At 49.4% G+C, this 10,000-nt stretch overlaps 2 non-coding genes and 1 pseudogene across 2 annotated transcripts; all 3 read right to left on the reverse strand.

Annotated features, from left to right (window-relative positions):
- Positions 1 to 1,884, reverse strand: part of LOC124317926 — a 4,169-nt pseudogene extending 2,285 nt beyond the window's left edge.
- Positions 1,885 to 2,525: 641 nt separating this feature from the next.
- Positions 2,526 to 2,678, reverse strand: LOC124317923. The gene has a single exon (XR_006912391.1). It is a non-coding gene; the product is annotated as a 5.8S ribosomal RNA (ribosomal RNA).
- A 937-nt stretch (positions 2,679 to 3,615) lies between these two features.
- On the reverse strand, positions 3,616 to 5,910 carry LOC124317929. Its single transcript, XR_006912397.1, has one exon. It is a non-coding gene; the product is annotated as a small subunit ribosomal RNA (ribosomal RNA).
- Positions 5,911 to 10,000: the final 4,090 nt, after the last annotated feature.

Below are 10,000 nucleotides of genomic sequence, written 5' to 3' on the forward strand. Positions count from 1 at the left end.
CGCCTGCGGCTTAGGATCGACTGACTCATGTCCAACCACTGTTCACATGAAACCCTTCTCCGCGTCAGTCCTCCAGGATCCCTCTGGAGTATTTGCTACTACCACCAAGATCTGCACCGACGGCGGCTCCGGGCAGGCTCACGCCCACAACCCTTCTACGCTCACCGTCGCGACCCCCCTACTCGTCGGGGCCTCAGCGCCGTCGCTCTCTTCGAGCTGACACGGACGTTATTCGCTCTGCCGACCGACGGCCCGGTATAGGCACGACGCTATAGCGCCTCCCATTTTAAGGGCTAGTTGCTTCGGCAGGTGAGTTGTTACACACTCCTGAGCGGATTCCGACCTCCATGGCCACCGTCCTGCTGTCTTTAGCAACCAACTCCTTTTCGTGGGATCCGAAATGTGCGTCGTTTAGGCGCCTTAACCGGGCGTTTGGTTCATCCCACAGCGCCAGTTCTGCTTACCAAAAATGGCCCACTGGGCGCTCAGATTCAAATCAATTGCCGCGGCCTCAATCAAGGAAAAAGGCCGGGCTTCTCACCCATTGAAAGTTTGAGAATAGGTTGAGGTCGTTTCGACCCCAAGGCCTCTAATCATTCGCTTTACCGGATGAAACTCCGTTTGTTCTCTTTGCGAGCACCAGCTATCCTGAGGGAAACTTCGGGGGGAACCAGCTACTAGATGGTTCGATTAGTCTTTCGCCCCTATACCCAACTCCGACGATCGATTTGCACGTCAGAATCGCTGCGGACCTCCACCAGGGTTTCCCCTGGCTTCGTCCTGGCCAGGCATAGGTCACCATCTTTCGGGTCCCAACGTGTGCGCTCTGGGTTCGTCCGGCCGACTCGACCAAACCCTTTTAAGGGGGAAAGATCTCGCGAGCATTCGGACGCCCTGGGGTTGCGCCCGCTCTGTTCGAGACGGGATCACCCCTCGCGGATGCACCCTCATCGGGGCCGCTTCACTTTCATTGCGCCTCGCGAGTTTAGTTTGATAATTTCTCGACGACTTGCGCACATGTTAGACTCCTTGGTCCGTGTTTCAAGACGGGTCGGGTGGGACCCGACTTCTACTCTCCGCTCTGGGCCTCCACAGGTTGAGCACCGCAACTTTTTCTCTTTTACAAAAAAAAAGCTACGACACCTCCCGGGAGGAGACAGGTCACGACCGGGCAGTACTGTTGGGAAACGCCGCGCTCGTCATCGCGGCACCCGCGAAGGTAACCACGAAACTCGCTAACGGACGCCCCGTGTAACAGACACCCAGTCGGTCGCGGAGTCCTACTAGGCCCCCCACTTGCGGACCTTGGCGTGGCTATTGCGATCGCAGAACGACTTATGCAAGAGAGCCGCCAATTCAGGCAGTCTCCATGCAGCGTTAAGGGCATACAACCAAGTGCCGGGAGCGGGGACTTGTTCGACCTTCGAGGGCCCACCCGTTTAACCCCCTGAACGGTTTCACGCACTCTTGAACTCTCTCTTCAAAGTTCTTTTCAACTTTCCCTCGCGGTACTTGTTCGCTATCGGTCTCGTGGCGATATTTAGCCTTAGAAGGAGTTTACCTCCCGCTTAGGGCTGCACGCTCAAGCAACCCGACTCTTGGGAAGGGATCCGATGCACGGTCTCGGCTCGTCTTATCTACGGGCCTGACACCCTCTGTGGGTTGCTCGCCCCGTTCATGGAGACTTGGACGATAGATACCGGACAGACGCGCACGATCCTCCCGAACACCACATTCCTCGGCACCCGCTCAACCGGGCGCGAGGTTCGGTGCTGGGCTCATCCCTGTTCGCTCGCCGCTACTAAGGGAATCCTTGTTAGTTTCTTTTCCTCCGCTTACTGATATGCTTAAGTTCAGCGGGTAGTCTCATCTAAACTGAGGTCAGAATGAATTGTTTGTTTTCAAAAGGAGACAACACTTTATCTAGCTCGGCAGACTTTGGCGTTTTAAAGCCGGGAAAGATTGAATAATTGCCGGTTCAAATTTTTTTTTTTCGAAATAAAGCGAGTCTCTCGTTATTCGCAAAAATTAATTTACGAAAAGTGACAGGGCGTCCTGCGGCTTTTTGTATTGAAACAACGCGTCGTGCGCGAACCAAGCTTGCATAACGAGCGGTTAGAGTGAGTGATAATTCGCGGTGGTCGACACTTCGACACGCCCGGCGCACACACACAACTAAACTCGCGTTGAAGCGGTATATCGCGCACACGCAGCCGACACCTTGTTCGAGAAGATGTGTTTATTTCTAAAATTTTTTTTTGAGTTGGCTCAAAAATTTCCCATCTGTTTTGCCATCGAAAAAGGTTTCTTTTGAATAGAGAGGAAAAAAACAAAACAGGGCGAACCTTCTTTTATTTTTCCCCCTTTTTTGTATTTGAGGCATCGCGGACACTTAAGTCGCGCGGCACCCAGACGTTAGAGATTCGGGAGCTTTTATGCGGTCAGGCCGGGTGAAAAATAAATCTCGCCGCGACCCAACATGCAAAACCAAGACTGAAAAAATCTCTGTTCGTTCATCATTCGACCGACCCTCAGTCAGATGTGGCCCGAGCGAGAAGCTGGGCCGCCATTTACGTTCAAGATTTCGATGCTCCATGTGTTCTGCAGTTCGCATGGATTAGCGCACTTTGCTGCGCTCTTCATCGATCCACGAGCCTAGTGATCCACCGTTCAGGGTCGTATATAAAACGACATATTCGTTTTCTTCTCTCTTTTTCTCCAACCCGCCCAAGCAAATGAATGCGAGGGCGGAGAAAGAAAGCCAGAAAGAAAATGTTCCGATAAACACTCGTACTAGAATTTGGGTTTAGTGTGTTATTGTGATTTTGAATTCTTCCTACTTCATCGAGAGGGCGAAGGGCAAGCTTAAAAAACATTCGGTTTTCAACGGCATAGTGTCGGGCTTTGGAGTGTTAGTCTATACGACGCACACGCACGCAACCACGAGTATCTACGCCCGAAAAGAACGTCCAGAGTAAAGTCTCACACTTTCGTCCCCCACCGAGAATCAAAAAATCCCGAAGACGAAGAGAGAAACAAAAAAAAAAACAATTTCGATTGGGCGTATCCGCTTTAAACCACCGCGCATCAGAGCGCCTGATACCCGTTCAAAATCTTGATGTTTTTTTTTTTTTTTTCCGACTCTCCATCCACCGAGTTTTTATTTTTCAAAGTGTTTGATTTAGGGACTAAGACTTTATAAAATCTCCTTTATTGTTCCTTCGGTACTCGCGGCCCAGGCGGGCTATCGTATTCTTCACTCTACTAACGTCAACACTGTGAGCGCCGCTAAAGGTCGAATGAATCTATAGAGACATTCACCATCGAAGCAGGAAGAATTTGCTCACGGCCATAGACCAAATCGAAAGACTTTGTGTTTTTTTTTGAGCCGAGAGGAAAGAAAAATCAATTTGAAAAGGCGAATCCGCTTTAAACCACCGCGCATCAGAGCGCCTGATACCCGTTCAAAATAAATGATTTTCTTCCGTCAACCCACACATAGTTCATACGATGTCTTACGCCGAAAGACTTTTGATGGGGTTTTTTTTGTTTTGCAACTTTTAGTTGTTTCGTGCTCAACCAAAGCCATATGCGCAAAACATTTGTCTTGTTCGTTTATGATCCTTCCGCAGGTTCACCTACGGAAACCTTGTTACGACTTTTACTTCCTCTAAAGGATCAAGTTCGACCATCTTTCAGTCTCGCCGTTGGTAGGCACCGCACGGGCAGAGATTGCTCCCCACTCGACGGCACCCCGACAAGCCCGTCCGAAGGCCTCACTAAATCATTCAATCGGTAGTAGCGACGGGCGGTGTGTACAAAGGGCAGGGACGTAATCGACGCGGGCTAGTGACCCGCGCCTACTAGGGATTCCTGGTTCATGGGGATCATTGCAGTCCCCAATCCCAACCACGAAGGAGGTTCAGCGGTTACCCGGTCCTTTCGGACAGGGAGAGTGAAACACGCTGATTCCTTCAGTGTAGCGCGCGTGCGGCCCAGGACATCTAAGGGCATCACAGACCTGTTATTGCTCACTGTCACGCGGCTGGACGCCGCTTGTCCCTCTAAGAAGACTGCGTGACGGACGCGAGAGCAGAAGGTATCGCCGGGGATGACGACGACCGAATAACAATAGAGCCAGCCCCCGCGAGACATTCCCGACAAAGCCCCGCCATACCTCATCCGCCAGGCAACCAACCCGTGAAGGCCGTACACCCGACGAACAAAGCACAACGAAACCAAGCCGAGAGATTGCCTCACTAAAGGAACCAGTCCCACCGAGACCCGAATCGCCGCCACCTGATCCCGACGCCTCCGTACTCCCTTCGGTTTCAATTGATAAAACCCGTCACCTATTTAGCAGGCTAGAGTCTCGTTCGTTATCGGAATTAACCAGACAAATCGCTCCACCAACTAAGAACGGCCATGCACCACCACCCACCGAATCAAGAAAGAGCTCTCAATCTGTCAATCCTTCCAGTGTCCGGGCCTGGTGAGGTTTCCCGTGTTGAGTCAAATTAAGCCGCAGGCTCCACTCCTGGTGGTGCCCTTCCGTCAATTCCTTTAAGTTTCAGCTTTGCAACCATACTTCCCCCGGAACCCAAAGACTTTGGTTTCCCGGAAGCTGCCCGTCGAGTCATTGGAGTAACTCCGACGGATTGCTGGTTGGCATCGTTTATGGTTAGAACTAGGGCGGTATCTGATCGCCTTCGAACCTCTAACTTTCGTTCTTGATCAAGGAAAACATTCTTGGCAAATGCCTTCGCTGTTGTTCGTCTTGCGGCGGTCCAAGAATTTCACCTCTGTCGCCGCAGTACGAATGCCCCCGTCCGTCTCTATTGACCATTACCTCGGGTCCAAAAGTAAAAGACCAGCAAAATCGGACCGAGGTCCTATTCCATCATTCCATGCTGCGATATTCAGGCGTTGGGATACACCTGCTTTGAGCACTCTAATTTGTTCAAAGTAAACGTTGCCGGCCGCCCGAGACACCCGGTGAAGGGCACCCCGAACGATTGACTGGGTGGAGCGAATCGAGTCAACTACGACCAAAATTTAAAAAAGAACCCGAAAGAACTTTCCAACTCTGGCCGCAGATACAACAACGACGCACCGACCACCACTCCGGCGATGTTGTCCGACCGTGAAGAGAGTCGGGCTTTGACACCCGGGCTCCCAGAGCGTGAAACGCAACACCCTTGATTCAGAGCGGCGCCGCCCGGCCGAAGACAGACATCCGACTACGAGCTTTTTAACCGCAACAACTTTAATATACGCTATTGGAGCTGGAGTTACCGCGGCTGCTGGCACCAGACTTGCCCTCCAATGGTTCCTCGTTAAAGGATTTAAAGTGTACTCATTCCAATCACGGGGCCTCGGAAGAGTCCCGTATCGTTATTTTTCGTCACTACCTCCCCGTGCCGGGAGTGGGTAATTTGCGCGCCTGCTGCCTTCCTTGGATGTGGTAGCCGTTTCTCAGGCTCCCTCTCCGGAATCGAACCCCGATTCCCCGTTACCCGTTGCAACCATGGTAGGCGCGTAACCTACCATCGACAGTTGATAAGGCAGACATTTGAAAGATACGTCGCCGGCGCGAAGGCCGTGCGATCGGCGTGAAGTTATCCAGAGTCACCAAAATTGGTACGGTGCGCGAGCCCGAAAGCCCGGCCCCGACTGGTTTTGATCTAATAAAAGCACCTCTTCTGCGAGCCCGAAAGCCCGCAGTCGAGGCTCGAGTGCATGTATTAGCTCTAGAATTACCACAGTTATCCAAGTAGGATGGAGTGGATCTAAGGAACCATAACTGATTTATTGAGCCATTCGCGGTTTCGCCGTCTAGCGGCTTGTACTTAGACATGCATGGCTTAATCTTTGAGACAAGCATATGCTACTGGCAGGATCAACCAGGTATTTCGTGTATGTTTGTTTGATATGCATCCGGCGAGTTGCGGGTTTTTATTTCGCCCACGCATCACCAAACACACACCAAATCAACACGTTTTTCGTTTTTTTTCTTTTTCTTCGGAAACTAAAATTTTTGATCGCAACGCCTGGCGTGTCACAGCGAGTCCCAGTGAAGAGAAACACCGATCCGATCCGTTTGTTGGATTTTTTTCATTTCAATTTCCAAAGTCAAAGACCATTCAACGGTCTATGAGCCCAAAGTGAATCGGATTCATTCGACCGGTCTTGATATATTCATCAACTTTTTTTCCCGTATTACGGTTTTCGACGGTCATATGTGGCGTGCTGTATGCTCATAAGTCAAGCCTGCTTTACTAAGCTGACAAGCATACATCTTTTAAATTTTTGTGGGCTCAGAGTTTTATTTTTATTTTTCCACCGCCGAGGCACACTCTCGCATCACCCCGCACGACACACACACACACACACACCTCACCGCTCAACGGTCACACGAGGCAGAATTTTCCGCAAAGACTTTCGAAGAGAAAGAGAAAACTCGGAACAACCGCGGTCAGAGGCCAGCATAGAGGCATCGTATAGAAAGTCATGGGCGGAAAAAAACAAATCATTTCAAGTCGAGACAAGCAACCAGACTACCCCTATAAAAGTGCGCAATTCTTTAAGAGTTCACCGAAGAATGACCGAGATCAAGTATGCACGAAACGAACATATTCCAAGGGCAGCTGAATAAGCGATTCTGCGCCGAAGCGCGAGAAAAGCAAGCGGTACACCGATGGGGATCGTTTTTTTATCGTGTTAGATTCGTTGTTGTCAAGCAAGGATTCTCAAAATGTTTTTTGCATTGCACCCAAGTTTCGTACTGATTACTTGTCGCAGACCGGTGACTGTCAAAAAAAATTTTTTTACGTTTTTTCTTGAGAGGTCACTGCCTACACACAACTCCGGGCGGGCCGTACACTCACAGCCGTTTGAATTCTCCCTTCGTGTGTCATGGCCATAACTGAGCGTACATCTTACCGGGCGCCGAGTTGATCTGGCTTGTTCGATGAACGTTCGGGATACGTACAATCGATATAGCTCCAACCGTAACTCGTTTGTAATTACGCCGGCCATACTCAGCGGGCGCTCAGCTCAGCTCTCGATATCTTCCGTCGAAGGGAAGTTCGTAGTAAAAGAGAGTCAGAGTCGACGCCACATTTTGCGGTCCTCGCATCTCATCCGATTTTTGAATTTTATAGATTTGCCATCACTTCCACCCAATTCTCTCGTATATTTCAATCTCTTGACTTTGTCCGACCGGGCCGTCTTCGCCCCCCTTCAACTCCGTCCATCTCCACTTCTGTGTTCCACACAACGAGCTTCCGTCAAACGGCAAAATGTGAAATATGCGCACGCCGCACGAAATAATTTGAAAGCGTTCTGTTTGGTGGCTTTTTTATTTTTTATCTCTCGGCTCACACACACACACACACATTTCCGCCTGAACGGTAATTTTTTTTGATACGGTGTCAAAAAGTGAAAAGACGCGCACCATTTTCTTTTCTCTTCCGTATCGTCGCTGACGGTAAACGCTGATGGTTATGATGCCGTAAGTTTGGAAGAAAGAATCTTTCCCGTCTTGTCTTGTTACGGTAAAATAACAAAGAACAAGCGTCCGATTTCTCTCACAGACGGCCACAGACAAACCACACGTGCCGAAGAAACGAAACGTCCGAAACCAAAAAAATGTTTGACGCGCGCACCTCTTCTGAACTTTTCGACCAAGAGTCGTTGGATCGAGTGACGAGCTTCTCAGCTGTCGCACCAATCGGTGAAGCGGGCGTTTGAATTCCCGTCCACATCGCGGTTCGGATATATTTTTACATATACCGACCATCGGAAATTTCGAAAACGGTTTTACCGAAGGAATGATATTTCACACACCGACAGCTCATCGAGTTCGTCTCCGTTCAACGGTTTTTTTTTTTAAGACTTTTTGATCGCATGGGGCTAAACTGGTTAGAGCAAAGCCGCGATCCAAGCAGTGAAAAAAAAACAAAGACAGTGCAAGCGCGATCGAACGGAATCGAAACTAAAATCATGTGAAGTGGCGGGCGGAAAGGAGCTCAGCTACGGTGGAAATGAAACTACAACTAACGCCGAACCGGACAACTTCCCATTCTGCGTCTTCGTTTCATTTCCCAAAGCTCCCCGTCGATACCAAAGTTTTTGCGTCGAAGCTACTAAAGAAATTTCGCGCTTTCCTTTTCGCCTCTTTCGCCTTCCCTTCGATATCTATCCAACCACCGGCTTCGACTTTATTTCTTTCACCCGTCTATTCGCCCGATAGTCGACGGTCGGCCATTCTTTGGTATCGGCCAGGCGGACTAACAAGAAGTAAGACTCGTTTGAAAAATTTGGACCGGGCTTTACAATCGCTGCTTGTCGTAATGTCGCAAATTTGAAAAAAATTTTCAATTCGAGAAACCAAACTATTCGACACTTCGAAAATTTTTGGGACTCTGAAAATTTTTCCGAGTTTAGGAATCGAGACCTCTTCTATACTAAGGAAAACCACTAATGTTCCGCCGCATAATGTCTCCGTTTTCCGGCTCATTTTTAGCGATTGGACGGGGACATTGCCCCATCCAACCGCCAGCCGACTTTCAGGAACCGTCGTTTTCAAAGTTGGGACTTAGAAAATTTTCGACGAGTGGGAATTTTTTACGGTCGCAAGTCATCACGACACGCCCGACCAACCCATTTGAGAGCCGCCACGCCTCGACGGTGTGACGGCTTTTTTTCGAATCGACGGGTCTCGCTCACTCCTCTCTCGCGCCGACCAGAGGCCGGGCGAGAGAGTCGTTGCCAAACACCGTCGTCGGAAATGGGAGAATTTGAGTGGGAATTTTTTACGGTCGCGAGTCATCACGACACGCCCGACCAACCCACTTGAGAGCCGCCACGCCTCGACGGTGTGACGGCTTCTCTTTTCGAATCGACGGGTCTCGCTCACTCCTCTCTCGCGCCGACCAGTGGCCGGGCGAGAGAGTCGTTGCCAAACACCGTCGTCGGAAATCGAGAAATTTTCATTTCCATTTCCATTTTTTTTCATCGGCCTTTATACGTCCAAGTCCCGCCAACCACGTCACTACCACGTCGTCGGGACTTAGAAAAATTTTTCAATTTTTCGGACTTAGAAAATTTTTCAACTTTCTTTTTTTCGACAACCTCTTCCCTATATAGGAAAGTAGTGGATGTTCCGGGCAGTAACTGTACGAAAAAGTCGATTTCCGAATTTTTGCCGGACATTCACCTGAGCTCAGGCCGGGCCGCCCGCTCAACTGCCGCCCGGTCACCACCAAAAACCGGTCTTGGAAATTTTAGGACTTAGAAAATTTTTCAACTTTTTCTTTCTCGACAACCTCTTCCCTATATAGGAAAGTAGTGGATGTTCCGGGCAGTAACTGTACGAAAAAGTTGATTTCCGAAATTTTGCCGGGCTTTCACCAGAGCTCAGGCGGGGCTTACCATCACACCCGCCGACCGGTCACCACCAAAAACCGGTCTTGGAAATTTTAGGACTTAGAAATTTTTTCCAACTTTTTTTCTTTCGCTCTTTCTCTCTTTTTCAGCCGTCTTTGCTCGTCCCAGTGCCGCCTATAGCTTCACTATCCATCGTCGGGACTTAGAAAAATTTTTCAATTTTTCGGACTTAGAAAATTTTTTCAATTTTCATTTTCGACAACCTCTTCCCTATATAGGAAAGTAGTGGATGTTCCGGGCAGTAACTGTACGAAAAAGTTGATTTCCGAAATTTTGCCGGACATTCACCTGAGCTCAGGCCGGGCCGCCCGCTCAACTGCCGACCGGTCTCCACCAAAAACCGGTCTTGGAAATTTTAGGACTTAGAAATTTTTTCCAACTTTTTTTCTTTCGCTCTTTCTCTCTTTTTCAGCCGTCTTTGCTCGTCCCAGTGCCGCCTATAGCTTCACTATCCATCGTCGGGACTTAGAAAAATTTTTCAATTTTTCGGACTTAGAAAATTTTTTCAATTTTCATTTTCGACAACCTCTTCCCTATATAGGAAAGTGGT

The sequence above is a fragment of the Daphnia pulicaria genome, unplaced genomic scaffold (assembly GCF_021234035.1).
Source record: "Daphnia pulicaria isolate SC F1-1A unplaced genomic scaffold, SC_F0-13Bv2 h1tg000065l, whole genome shotgun sequence".
Classification (NCBI taxonomy): domain Eukaryota; kingdom Metazoa; phylum Arthropoda; class Branchiopoda; order Diplostraca; family Daphniidae; genus Daphnia; species Daphnia pulicaria.